This window comes from Nannospalax galili, unplaced genomic scaffold (assembly GCF_000622305.1).
Source record: "Nannospalax galili isolate Female #2095 unplaced genomic scaffold, S.galili_v1.0 scaffold870, whole genome shotgun sequence".
Lineage (NCBI taxonomy): Eukaryota > Metazoa > Chordata > Mammalia > Rodentia > Spalacidae > Nannospalax > Nannospalax galili.
In genome coordinates this window covers 1,670,347-1,683,517 of record NW_008329130.1, presented here as the reverse complement: position 1 = coordinate 1,683,517, position 13,171 = coordinate 1,670,347, and the positions used below count along the sequence as shown (strand labels likewise).

The following is a 13,171-nucleotide window of genomic DNA, read 5'->3' as shown; positions in this document are numbered from 1 at the left end:
AGCCCGGGGAGCCCGGAACCCCTTCGAATGCCAAGCGAAGGGGAATGAAGATGGCAGGGCGTGTAGAGCCCTTTGCGACGGCCCCCGAGGCCAGAGCTTATTCAAGTCTTGACCCTTAGGTCTCTCTATGGAACCAAAAATTTCCTGTGACCTTCAGTGCAGGTGAATTCACCCTTTGGAGTGGTGGGGTTTGAGGGAGGGATCCTCCTGGGCTTAGAGGGACGGGGGTGCGGGGCAAAGGAAGAAGTCCTGCTGGCCCAGACACACTCAGGCAAGTAGTGCGGGTAGGGGGGAGGGTACCCCTGGGCTTAGAGGGACGGGGTGCGGGGCAAAGGATGTTGTCCTGCTAGCCCAGACACACCCACTGAGAAACAGGCAAGTAGTGGCTTGGTGACCCTTTAAACGTTACCTCAAAGTGGTATGGAACCGCTTGCTGGTGTTATCAGCCTGTCTTCCTGAAGAGGCCATGCAGTGAGGGTTTTGTGCAAAATTCTTGAAAGATGACATTAAAATTTGTTTGTCATTCCATCCGAGCAAACCTCAAATTTCGATGAACTCACAGAGATCCCCAGCCTCTGTCTTCCAAGTGCTGGGATTAAAGGCGTGCGCCACCACGCCCGGCTTTGCTTCCTTTCTGTAGAGTTAAATTTGGAAACCACTTTTCTAGCCAACTGTTTAGCCTACCTTACAGAATCCTTCAGAGGCTAAGACTGTGCCTCTTTGGTTAATGCAGTTATCTATTTATCTATCTGTCTATATGTTTATTTATTTAAGCTTTTTGAGACAGGGTCCCCCTGCAGCCCCAGCTGGCCTGGAACTCACTATGTAGACCAAGCCGGCCAAGATCTCAGAGAGATCTGCCTGCCTTTGCCTCCGGAGTGCTGGGATTAAAGGCATGTGCCACCACACCCAGCAGTTATCTTTAATGTTTGATATGTGAATATGTGTGTCAACATTTTGGGTAAAATGCAACAATAATAAAGAATATTCTACACCTGTTTCAGTGATACCAGAAGTGAGGCAAAGAACAAGTGACCTTTTTGGGCAATAGGGAAAAGAATGAGGAGAAGGGAGACTGCACTGATAGTAGCTCCTTGTGGTGCAGCTTCCTGAGGCCCTACGCTTGATCCCCAGCACCTCATAAACCCAGCATGATGGTATTCTCTGAGGTGGGGACAGAAAGATCAGATGTTTAAGGAAATCTCCTATATAGTGAATTCCAGGACAGCCTAGGTACAGAAAGCCCTGTCTCAAACAAACAGATGCAACAAAAACATATACAATAGCCCATGTCTGTAATTCTAGAGCTTGGGAGACTAAGGCCAGAGGACCAGGAGTTTTAGAGACCCTGTTTCAAAAAGAGAGAGAGAGAGAGAGAGGGAGGAAGGGAGATTGATGGATTGATTGAGGTTTCCCTTTGACAGAAGAAAATGCTAAGCCTTGGGCTGAGGTTGCAACTCACTAATAGGTTTGTTTACCCACCATTTTCTTGACACTGGGTTTTATCCCCAGCACCAACTTTTCTCAAATTACCAAAGTGGTTTGGGGATTGGTGATTTTTTTTTGGGGGGGGGTCTTTTTGAGACAGGGTCTCCCTTGTAGCCCCAGCTGTCCTGGAACTTGCTATGAAGACCAGGCTGGCCTCGAACTCACAGAGATTCACCTGCGTCTGCCTCCCAAGTACTGGGACTACAGGCGTGCACCACCACACCCGGCGGTGATTTTTTTTTTTAATTGTTTTATTTGTATTTTTTCCTCCCCCGCCCCCGTATTTTATGTTTATCAGTGCTTTGCTTACTTGTGTTGGTGTCCCCATGTTGTGCAATGCCTGCAGAGGCCAGAAGAGGGCATCTAATGCCCTGGAACTATAGTTACCGATGGTTAGCCACCATGTGGGTGCTGGCCAGGTCTACTGTAAGAGCAGCCAGTCCTCTTTTTTTGTTTGTTTTTTTGTTTGGTTTGTTTTTTGACAGGATCTTCCTAGTCACAGCCTTCCTGGAAGTCACAATGTGAACCAGGGTGGCCTGGATCTCATAGAGATCCACCTGCCTCTTCCTCCCGAGAGCTGGGATTAAAGGCACAGGCCACTACACCTGGCGTGTAGCCAGTGCTCTTAATTGCTGAGGCATCCCTTCAGTCCAAGATTGATGATTTTTTTTTAAGTAGTCATAGGAATGTCAGTTTTCAGAAATAGTTTTTCTATGTAAATAGAAATCAATAGCCAGTTCATCTTTGGGTACCTGGTGTCACCAGTGGGCAACTGGCAGGCTTTGTCCTTGCAAGAAGATAGAGGGATAAAGAAAAATGTACATTCCATACATTGTTAACAAGGATGAAAGAAATACTTTTACTTATTAGTGGGTAATAGGTTATGAATTAGGGCTTGAGAACATGTCCCCATGCAGATGTCCCTGTCCTGCCTTAGCAATGGCGAATAGAGCTAATGTCAGACAGAGAAGGAGCAGGCCAGCCAGCATGCATAGCAAGACTCTAGCTCACAAAACAAACAAGCACACCTGGAAACTACTCAATCATGTGAAGGATTTGCTGAGTAAACACTTGCTCACCATGTACTTTAGGTTTCCTCCTTTTTTTCTGTTATGTATATGAGCATTTTCCCTGCATGATGTGAGAGCACCATGTGCATGCAGGGCCCTCAGAGTGCAGAAGAAGGGGCTGGATCTCCTGGAACTGGAATTACAGACATTTGTTAGCTGTCGATGTGGGTGCTGGGAACTGAACCCAGGTCCTTTGGAAGAGCAGCCAGTGCTCTTAGCCGTTGAGTAACCTCTCCATTTCTCTTTTGTTTCATGATGATATAACAATACTCTATTCAAGCATGGCTTTAGTGTGTGCAATCTTAGAAGCTGTGGAGGAAAGAGTCCTGTAATGTGCATGCTGTTTGTCAGTGACTTAATCTGATTCAGTAGTTCTATGCTGAGAGTAGTCTTATGTGCCTTTGGGTTCTTCTTTGGAGTTCATAGATAATGAAGGTAAATTACTGCTACATAATTAGGAGAAGTTGTGAGACAAAAGTAGAATCTAGGCCTTGAGGCAAGAAGAGGCAGGAGGCAAAGAAACTGGAGAAAGAGGACCTGTATGTTAGGTAGGTAACCATCATGAGAGACAGGACTGAGGAACGGAACTTCAAAACTGGGAATCTTAATTAGGAAATTAGATAAATGCTGCTCGGCAGCTGTAGGTGTTTAGGAGCCTTCAGCTTGGTCTGAGCATGGGAGCTGTGAGAGTCCAATAGGGAACATGCTGGGGCAGATGAAGCTTGCATGATTGACATGAAGCATCATGAGCCAAAGGTTTTCTGGACACTTGGGCCTTTATTTATATGGTGTTAGGGACTGAACCTAGGGCCTTGTGCATGCTAGCCTAATGTTCTATGCCTGGTCTTGGCCCTAGTTAGACTTATTTTGTGTTATTTATTTATTTATTTATTTTGGTCTTTTTTTAAAAGGATTTTAAAAAAATATTTTATTTTTATTTTATGTGTATGAGTGTATTGCCTGCATGTATGTGAGTGCACCCATGTCGTGCAATGCCACAGAGGTCAGACGAGGGCTTCAGATTCCCCTGGAACTGGAGTTAAGGATGGTTCATAGCCTCTGTGTGGGTGCTGGGAATCAAACCCAGGTCCTGCAAGAGCAGTCAGTACTCTTAACTGCTGAGCCATCTCTCCAGCCCCTTATTTTGGTCTTTTTGAGACAGGGTCTCCCTGTAGCCCCAGCTGGCCTGGAACTCACTATGTAGATCAGGCTTCTCTTGAACTCACAGAGATCCGCCTGCCTCTGCCTCCCAAGTGCTGGGATTGAAGGCGCATGCCACCATGCCCAGCAGATGTGTTATTTATTTTTGAGGCAGGGTCTCATATAGCCCAGCTTGGCCTTGAACTCCCTATGTAATGATTTTGGACTCTTGATCCTTCTGCCTCCACTTCCCAAGTTCACTACCATATCTAATTTATATGGTGCTGGGAGTTGAACCCAGAGCCTCATGCAAGGTAGACAAGCACTCCATCAACTAAGCTATATCCCAAGCCCTGGAACTTTTAAATATCTACCAGCAGATAGCTATAAGTCTTGTGTAATAGGCAAGAGCACAAATTTCTTTTAAAAAACATAATTTTTTCATTTTACATGTATGAGTATATTGATTGCATGTACATAAGTGTACCCGTATTGTGCAGTGCCCTTGGAGGTCAAAAGATGGTGTCAGATCCCCAAAACTGGAGTTAATTGGTTGTTAGCTATCATGTAGGTACTGGGAATCGAACCTGGGTCCTCTGCAAGAGCAGCCAGTGCTCCTAACCATTGAACCATCTCTCCAGCCCCAAGAACATGAAATTTTAGAATCCGAAATGTTACTCGGTAGTCTGACCCTGGCCGTGGTAATGAACCTAAGCTTCAGTTTTCTCATTTGTAGGAATGATAGTTATTTGGCAGCAGTACCAGCTCATGGAATTGTAAGGGTTCGGTGAGTGCGCAGGAGATGCTCACCCTGTGGAAACAAGTCAATGGAGGTTGCTATCGCTACTGTCATTATCACTGTCATCGTCATTGTAGTAAAATAAGCATGATGGCAGCAGGTCCATTCAGGGAGAATGAGTAGCTGTATTGCCTTTCAGAGAGAGGCAGGGAAAGAAAATGAGGAATCCATAAGCAGGATTCCTGGAGCTTCTCCTGTCAGCTCAGTGCTGCTGACTCATCCTAGGTAACCACTGAGCTGCCTGCTGTCATTATACACTGTGCCCTGCCTAGACTTTCATATAACTGGAGTCCTGTGGTGTATACTCTTTTGTATCTGGATCCTTTCACTCTTCTGAAATTAGTCCATGTTATTTTATTTATTTATTTATGTATTTATTTATTTATTTATTTATTTATTTATTGAGGCAAAGTCTCCCTGTAGCCCCAGCCGACCTGGAACTCACTATGTAGACCAGGCTAGCAGAGATTCACCTGCCTCTGCCCCCTGAGTGCTGAGACTAAAGGTGTGCACCACTATGCTCAGGATCCATGTTATTTGTATCAGTAGTTTGTCCCTTTTTAGTCACAGAAACTTGTTTCCCTCAGCCTCCTGAGCACTGGAATTATAGGACATCCTCTTATTCCTTTTTCCTTTTTAAAAAATTTTTATTTTATGTGTGTGAGTGTTTTGCCTGCATGTATGTAAGTGCATTTGAGTCATGCAGTACCCAGGAAGGCCAGAAGAAGGTGTCAGATCCCCTGGAACTGGAGTTATGGACAGTTGTTAACCATCTTGTGGAAAATGAACCTGGGTCTTTTGCAAGAGCAGTCAGTGCTATTAACCACTGAGCTATCTTTCCAGCCCTCTGGTGATTATGTGTAAAGTCAAACTATAATTTATTGTGTGGGCATGATATCATTTATTCCTATTATTATTAATTTTATAATTATTTTGATTTGTTTTTGAAACACAGAGTCTTGGGCCTGGAGAGATGGCTCAGTGGTTAAGAGCACTGACTGCTTTTGCAGAGGACCTCGATTCAGTTCCCAGGACCCATATGGTGGCTAACAACCATCCGTAACTTCATTTCAGGGATCCAACACCTTCTTCTGGCCTCCGTGGGCATTGCACGACATGGATACACTTACACATGCAGGAAATACACTCATACACATAAAATAAAATAAAAATAATAGTAAAAGGAAACACAGGACAATTTGAATGAGCCACCATATCCCGTGTGAACTGTCTTCTTTTTTTGGTCTTTTTGAGACAGGGTCTCCCTGTAGCTCCAGCTGTCTTGGAACTCACTATGTAGACCAGGCTGGCCTTGAACTCACAGAGACCCACCTGCCTCTGCCTCCTGAGTGCTGGGATTAAAGGCGTACACCACCACGCCAGGCCAGTTTTTTTAAGCCATCCAGTCTATAGCATTTTGGTCTCCAGCCCAAGCTAACCAAGACAGCTGGACTTCAAGTCCTGGTCATCCCTAGTCTGGACCTGTCCCATGAACTCTGATCTACTTCACATCACCACTTGGATATTTAATAGATTTCTGTTTGGGTGGGATCTGAAATATCCCCCAGAAGCTCACATGTTGAAGGTGTAGCCTCTGATGGCACCAGTTACTCAGAAGTGAGGCTTTTGGAAAGTCATTGGATCATGAGGGCTCTAACTTCATTAATGGATGAATCCACTGATAGGTTCATAACTTAATAGGCTGCCAGAAGGTGGCAGAAACTTTAGGAGGCGTGGGGCCTAGTTGAAGACAGTCTATCACTAGGGGCATGCTGTTGATCTGTTTTGTCTCCAAAACTCAACCCCCCGTTTCCTGGTTGTATCAGTTGAGCAGCTTTTCATATGTTTCCACCAAGATGTTCTGTGTCACCACAGGCCCAGAAACCAAGGAAGTAAGTGACTGTAGATGCCCTAAACCATGTACCACAATGAACCTTTCCTAACAAGTTGATATCTCTCAGGTATCATGTCACAGCAACACAAAGCTAACATAATACCCCAGATTTAACTTCTCTAAACACTGAACTAATCTTCAGCCCTGAATCTACCCCATCCTCATCTCTTTCTTCCCAGCTAAAGGCAGAGTTGTTCTTTTAGTTGCTTAGGCCAAAAGTTTCTGAAGTCATCCTTGATTCCTGTTTTTCATAGCTACTTTCCATCCACTAGCAGATCAGATTGGCTGTAGGTTTATAGTATCCAGAACCGAGCAGTTTCTCTGTGTGCTGCTACCAGCACCATAGCTGTGTCAGCATCGACGTACCTGGACTGTTGCACTAGCGTCTCACCTGCTCTCTTGGCTTGTGCCCTTGCTTCCCCTACATGTGGTTCTCAGCACTGGCAGCCAGAGAGCCTTTAAAACCTGTCAGAGTCTGTCACTCCGCTTAAAGCCCTGCAGTGATTTTTCTGTCACCTCTCTAACTCCCTCAGCTGCTCTGTTCCAGCCACGTGGGCCCTCTCTGCCCTGCAGCATGACAGGCACACGTTGGCCTCAGCACTTCTGTACTAGCAGTTCCTTGTTTAAGACGTTTCTTTGTGTTATGGCCTCTTTCATACAGTAGAAGCCATCAGGTGAATTTCCAGGTTTGTGGGGCTCAGCATGTAGCTCAGTGGTGGAATGCTTAGCATGTGTGGGGCCCTGGGTTTGGTACCCAGAATCCAGTCCTTTTTTTGCTATTTGGAATACTTCACGTGTGTGTGTGTATGTGTGTGTGGTGCCAGGATTGAACTCAAGGCTTCACACATGGTGCGTGTGTTAGGAATATTATTGTAGTGGGGCCACCAGGATTTCCTTATTGTGGGGGTATGGGATGGGGGAGAATCAAGGCAAAACATGAGGGCTGAGTCAAGATACATGGCCTCTGTAGTGTGAGGGCAGAGATGGCATAAGCTGAGATCTTCATGTAGATCAGCTTTATAAGATAGAATTCGGAAGGAAGGAAGGAAATAGACTTTCTTGAAATAACGTGTTTATCTGACATTTTTATTTTGGTGTGTGAGGTATAGAGAGTGTAAAGTCTGTGTTTTTAAATCATTTCTGTTAGTGATGATAATCATTATTTGTGTGTATTATTCAGTTTACCAGTGCCTGACTTTTGGCACTATGTCTGGGATGTGGAACGCACTCAGAAAATGGTGGTGTTAATGGGTCGTGTGGCTGTGTTAGTAGCATCCCTTCCAGCCAGTATCACTCCAAAAGAAAAGCAGATCTCCCCGCCAAGATGCTGTGCCCATCTCAGTGGATTGTGAGGTATTTACATTTAACTCGCTCATCCTCTGATAGACACTGTTGTTTTCTACAAGAAATCTTGTTCTCTCCGTTCCTATGGATCATGAACAAGAACAACCTTGGAATGTGAATTTACACAGAAGACAAGGCACAGTGAGGGTTAGTTGTTATCATAGTTACCTTTACCCATCAACTTCACACAGCCTAGAGTCAGCTGAGAAGAAAGCCTTGATTAAGGAATTTCCAGGATGAGATTGACCTGTGGGCATTTTGGGGGACTGTCTTCATGATTCATTGATGCAGGAAGGTCCAGCTCACTGTGGGTGGCACCATCCTTAGCAGGTGGTTCTGGGCTATGTAAGTGAGAGACCCAGCAAGCAGCATTCCTCTGTGGTTTCTGCTTCCATTTCCTGCTGGAGTTCCTGACTTCCCACGGGTGGACTGTGACCTGGAAGTGTAAGCCAACTTTTTCTTCCCAAGTTGCTTTTGGTCACTGTGTTTTATCACAACAACAGAAAGGAGAGTAGAATAGAAATTGATGCCTGGAAAGGGGGTGTTGCTGTGGTGGACCTGACCATGTTGTTTTGGCGGGTTGTGTCTAGAAGGCTTTGGAACTCTGGGTTGGAAAAGCTTTGAGTGCCCAGAGCTTTTCTTGTGGGAGCTTGGACAATATTTGTGCTGCAAGAAATGCAAACATCAGAGACTTGGCTTGTGAGGTTTCAGAGGGAAGCAAAGACTATCCAGGCCATTTGTGTGATGTTTTGGATTAAAAATCTGTGGTTGCTGGTCAGTGGGAGCTGAAGATTCAGCTGCCCTTAGTAAAGGGATCAAAACCATTGAGATGAAATTTGTGCTTCATTGGGGTGAATGGGAAGATGTTTCTTCACAGCCAGTGCATGGACCTGTGATCTGGCAGGACCAAGGTGGCACTCAAGCTGGCAGTCACACTTGGCAATGTCTCAGTCTCCCATGAGGTACAGGTTTTGAAGCTATGAAAGCTGTAGGATTGAAGGGGTCCTGGAGGGATGCTGAGGCTTGGCATCTTGTAACATGACTGTGGAGGACTATATTGATTATTAATTGATGCATAGGGTCCAGCCCACTGTGGACAGCACCATCCTAGGTAGGTGGTCCTGGGCTGTGTAAGAAAGCTATCTGGGGCCAGGTGTGGTGGTGCATGCCTTTAATCCCAGCACTCAGGTAAAAAGACCCCAAAGAAAAGTAGCCAGTTTCTTGGCTAAAACTCACAATGTCCTTGGGCCTCTTAGCAACCTACTCTGTTCCAAAGCCAAAAATGTAAAAAATATTTGGGAGCTTTTTTCTAATCCTTAAAAGATTTTAGGGTTACCTCTTCAGGGGGGAAATGTTAGAGTAGCCAAAAGCCCCATAAAAACAAATAATAAATAAATAAATAAATAAATAAATAAATAAATAAATAAAGAAAGAAAGAAAGAAAGAAAGAAAGAAAGAAAGAAAGAAAGAAAGAAAGTAAGTAAGTAAGTTAGTTAGTTATCTGAAGCCTGGGCATGGTGGCGCACACACTTGGGAGGCAGAGGCAGGTGGATCTCTGTGAGTTGTAGGCCAGCCTGATCTCCATAGTGAATCCAGGCCAGCTGTGACTACAGGGAGACCCTGTCTCAATGGCCCCCCCCAAAAGAAAGCTAGCTGAGCATGAGTCTGTGAGTAGCCAACAAGCAGCATTCCTCCATGGTTTCTTCTTTCGTTTCCTGCTTGAGCTCCTGCCCTGACTTCCCTCAGTAGTGCACTGTGACCTGGAAGTGTGAGCCAAATAAACCGGTCCTCCTCAAGCTGCTTTAGGTCAGTATTTTATCAAAGCAACAGACTAAAGCTAGGACAATTAGCTGTGTTCCCTGCAAAGCATTTAGCTGTCGTGGTGTGAACGATTTCTGAATCCAAAGAGACTGTTGTTCTTTACGCAGTGTTTCCCACCACATTGTTAGAGAATCAGTATATTCATCTTGTTCCAATGTCGAGTCTGAATCACGGCGTTCCTTTGAAGCCTAGCTTTTGCTGATGTCTGAGATTTGCAGTTTCCGTCTTGTCAGCGCTTACTCTGTTTTACTTATCAGTGGATGCTGCTGACTTCATTGGACAAAAACCTTTTGTTTATAGGGAGTCTGTGCAACAATCTTGAGTGTGTTTTGTAGGTGCCCCTCCTCTGGATGAGCTTGTTTGTGATGGCAATCCTGTATATCAGTTGACCAAGTCATATCCCCATCATCAGTGCTCATTCATACTAAAAAGCAACTTTCATCCAAATGGCTGGTCATGGCTTCCAGTTTGGGCCATGGCATTCAGCTGACCATTTCTATAGACGTGGCAGGACAGGAGGCAGTCTGGTGAAGTGCTTGAGACAGGCTCAGCCATCCCAGGCATACAACTGAGGCAGAGGACCAGCAAGACCCTCAGGCAAGTTTCAGACAGCTGGTTTAGCATCTGAACTTGGACAGGCCGCTCTGGACAGCGAGATGAGCCCCATGCCAGAGAAAAGCACTGCGGGACAGAGAACAGGAGCTAATTTGGTAGGGAATTTACAGGGAAGGATGCTTTTTTTTAAAAAAAAATTCATTTAAGCTGGGCATGGTGGCACACACTTTTAATCCCAGCACTCTGGAGGCAGAGGCAAGTGGATCCCTGTGAAATCAAGGCCAGCCCGGTTTATGTAGGGAGTTCCAGGCCAACTAGGGCTATATCATGAGACCCTATCTTAAAACAAAAGCAAAAGCAAAAACCAGTGCCAGGTGTAGTGGTGCACACCTTTAATCCCAGCACTTGGGAGGCAGAAGCAGGTGGATCTCTGTGAGTTTAAGGCCAGCCTGGTCTACATAATGAGTTCCAGGCCAGCTGGGGCTACAGGGAAACCCTGTCTCAAAAAGACAAAAAAAGACCAAAAAAAAAAAAGCAAAACCAAACAAAATCTAAAAACAAACAAAAATTACTCTTTCACAATTTCATACCTGCTTGTATGTATGTATGTATGTGTATATATATATATATATATACACACACACACATACACAAAGTGTTCTTTGATCTTATCCCCCCATTATCCTCTCTTGTCCCCTTCCCTCTCCTACCTAAACCTTTCTTCCCAAGTGTCTCGTGTGAGTGAGAGTGTGTGTGTGTGTGTCACTGCATTTAATTAGGGCACCTGCCTGAGCATGAGTGGGAGTTATTTGTTGTTTTTGAGACAGAGTCTCCCTGTAGCACTTAGGAGGCAAAGGCAGGTGAATTTCTGTGAGATTGAGTCCAGCTTGGTGTACATAGAGAGTTCTAGGCCAGCTGGAACTACAGGGAGACCTTGTCTCAAAAATACCAATAATAATAATAATAAATAAATAATAAGTAAATCTCTTTTCTATTGGTTTCTTTTTTGTTGTTGTTGAAGGAGCATCTCATGTAGCCCAGGTGGGCCAAGATGACCTTGAACTCCCAATCCTGCTTCCACCTCTAGAGTGGCTGAGATTATAGGCTGTGTGCCACCACTTAGGTTTAGGTGGTGCTGGCGATGGAACATAGGACCTCTGCTATGCCAGGCCAGCACTCCCCCACTGAGTTCCATCTCCAAGGTGCTTCTCTATAGCCCATCCAAGCCTTGTTTTCTCACTGTCTAATGCTCCTTAGCTCTAAGAGCACTTGTGCAAGAAGAGTCAGTGTTTCCCTTTACAAAATGCTGATTGTCTCCAGGGCGTTGCAAGCCTCTGACAAAGATGGGTACTTGGGAAGCATTTTTCACTTACCTGTAGATACCAGACTGCCCATGGACAGCAGCACAGATAAGTAGTAAAGTTCAGGAGTGGTTTTTTCCTGTGTTTGAGTAGAAAAAAAGAAAGCACTATCAGGAATACTTTGTCTTTTAGCCCATTTTTGTTTTTGTTTTGAGATAGGATCTCTGTGTAGCCCAGGCTGCCTGGAACTTGCAATTCTGCTGCCTCTGATTCCCAAGTTTTGGGATTACAGGCTTGTGGTAGAACACTTGACTTAATCAGTCTTTTTTTTTTTTGGTCTTTTTGAGACAGGGTCTCCCTGTAGCCCCATCTGTCCTGGAACTCACTATGTAGACCAGGTTGGCCTCCAAATCACAGAGATCCACCTACCTCTGCCTCCCGAGTGCTGGGAGTACAGGCGTGTGCCACCACACCCGGCTTTTAATCAGTCTTTTAACATTTATTAAAAATGCTTTTAGGGACTTTAGATGATTCAGTGGGTAAAGGCACTTACCACCAAGTGTGATAACCTCAGTTCAAACTCTGGAATCCAGAGAAGGAGGGAACTGGCTCCCACAAGTTCTCTGACCTTCACATACATGCTGTGCATACATGTGCTGAGTGCAACACCCACACTCAATAAATATGTGTAAAAAGTTTCCTTACGCCAGACATGGTGGTGCACAACCTTTACTACCAGCACTCAGGAGGCAGAGGCATGTAGAGCTCTGTGAGTTCAAAGCCAGCCTGATGTACATAGTGAGTTCCAGACTAGCCAGGGATACATAATGAGACCCTGTCTCAAAAAATTTTATTAATGATTCAAGTGTTGGGATGTGACTCAGCAATAGAGCTCTTGCCTAGCATGTGCACAAGGCCCTGAATTCAACCCCAGTACTGAAAAACAGAACTAAAGAGCAGTCTTTGGTGGGCGAATTTGGTGCCAGTTTAACATGAGATGAAATGTTTGCTGTTAATGAACTGAAGTTAGTAATTTCACAGTTGATTAATATCAGTTTTTAAATTTTAGGCCTGTGAATGCAATGTGAATGCTACTCTGTGGTACAGTATTAGCCTAGCATGCGTGAAGCCTTGGATTTGATAGCAGCACCACACATGTGTGTGTGCACGCATGCACACACACACACACACACACACACACACACACACAGAGTTAAAATTCTAGGGCCAGCAATATGACTTAGAGGGTGAAGGCTCTTGCTCCACAAGCCTTGCAACCTGAGTTCGATCCCCAGAACCCATGTAAAGGTGGAAGGAGAGAACTGACACCACAGAGTTATTATCTGACTTCCACACAAGTGTCCTTTCCCACACATCATAACTATAAACACAATAATTTTTTTAAATTTAATTCTAGGGCCTGGAGAGATGGCTCAGCGGTTAAGAGCACTGACTGTTCTTGCAGAGGACCTGGGTTCGATCCCAGCACCTACATGGCTGCTACGAACCGTCCTTAACTCCAGTTCCAGAGGAATCTGAACCCTCTTCTGACCTCCAAGGCAATGCACGACGGTTGCACTCACATGCAAGCAATACACTCATACACATAAAATAAAAATAATAAAATATTAAAAAAATTAATTCTAGTAAAGTAGAATTAATCCTCAATAAAGAAAAATCTCACATGGAATTTTTTTTTTAAGGAAAGTGTTGGAGATGGAACCCAAGGCCTCACACATTCTAAGCATATGCTCTACAT

General features: G+C 44.7%; 1 protein-coding gene across 3 annotated transcripts in view; it reads left to right on the top strand.

Annotated features, from left to right (window-relative positions):
• The window catches only part of Nmnat1 (nicotinamide nucleotide adenylyltransferase 1), a 33,203-nt gene that overhangs the window by 96 nt on the left and 19,936 nt on the right, over window positions 1-13,171 (top strand). Inside the window, exons 1-2 of one of the 3 annotated variants that reach the window (XR_003849336.1) lie at window positions 25-162; window positions 12,830-12,890. The exons of 1 other annotated variant lie outside the window; for it this stretch is intronic. The gene's annotated coding sequence lies outside the window, so the exon portion shown is untranslated. Of the gene's footprint in view, window positions 1-24; window positions 163-12,829; window positions 12,891-13,171 lie in introns of those variants that run through there. One more of the 3 variants, XM_008831864.3, reaches the window with a different exon arrangement.